The sequence below is a fragment of the Monosiga brevicollis genome, genomic scaffold (genome assembly GCF_000002865.3).
Source record: "Monosiga brevicollis MX1 MONBRscaffold_11 genomic scaffold, whole genome shotgun sequence".
In the NCBI taxonomy this organism is placed as follows: domain Eukaryota; class Choanoflagellata; order Craspedida; family Salpingoecidae; genus Monosiga; species Monosiga brevicollis.
In genome coordinates, this window is record NW_001865048.1 from 639,226 (window position 1) to 640,415 (window position 1,190).

Here is a 1,190-nt window from a genome sequence, read left to right on the forward strand (position 1 = left end):
ACACAGATTGTGGCCATTGATGACCATCGAGCCGGCTTGGCCGTGGTTCAGCGTCATCCTGTGACAGCGGTAAGCCCTGCTTATGGCATTTCGCGCTGGTGGGAGCACGCGACTGAACTCACGATCTTGATCTTGTGAATATTGAATCAACTTTTGCTCGATTGATTGGGTAGACCTGTCCAAAGGGCCGGGCCACTGTCAAACAATACGTGTGTGATAGAGCGCTCACTGGAGTGCAGCCCCGCGGCGCCGAGGGCTGGCTTGACCCGTGGTGCGTGACAGTCCAGCGCCACGAAACGCAGGCTGCCTGTCGCGCCGAATGGAGCAAAATGCCATGCGCCACGAACCAAGTCCCCGTTCCTACCCCTGAACAAGCCGCATATCAGCGTCATGAGATTATGGGCGTAAGTTTGACGCCGAAACTATTGCATTGACCTTGATCTTTTCAGAAGGAATATCGCTGCAGATCCTGCCTTCTGTGTGCTCACCGCTTGCTTTTGAACGACTCTTTTTTCTCCGCTTACCCAAGACCTGCCCCGCTCTGGCTTACGTCTTGACTTGGCGGCGTTGCTTGATCGCATGGTAGTTGACACACTTTAACATGGCTACTTTTGTGGAGGACGGCGATCCAGCTTGCAACCCCACCAACTGGAATGTGGGTGTCCATAGCTCACACGCCTCCCTTTTTGACCCCACACGGCTAAGCATCTCCAATTGGGTTGAAAACTACCGGGCTGTGGGTGCCAAGCACGCCGTCCTCACCGCCAAACACGGCTGCGGCTTTTGACTCTGGAATACCTCGACCACCTTGCCAAATGGAACGGAGTATCCCTTTGCAGTGGCACGCAGTTCCTACCCAAGCTTTCAGCGCGACGTCATTGCCGAATTTAGCTCCACCTTGGGGGCAGCCGGCCTGGGATATGGCTATTACTACAGCACTGGCAACAACTACTTTCTCAACCGAGATGGCTTCAAGCGCATTGGCAACCCCTTACCAGGCCAAGTAGATTTAACTGACGAACAATACAATATCCTGGTCTTTGAGCACGTCAAAGAGCTGTGGACGCGCTTTGGATCGCTCTTTGAAATCTGGTTTGATCATGGGGTCTCGGCGGATCAGGATCAGCAGCTAGCCGCATTGCTCAAGCAGTATCAGCCCCAAGTCGTGGCTCAACGGACAGGGGATCAGA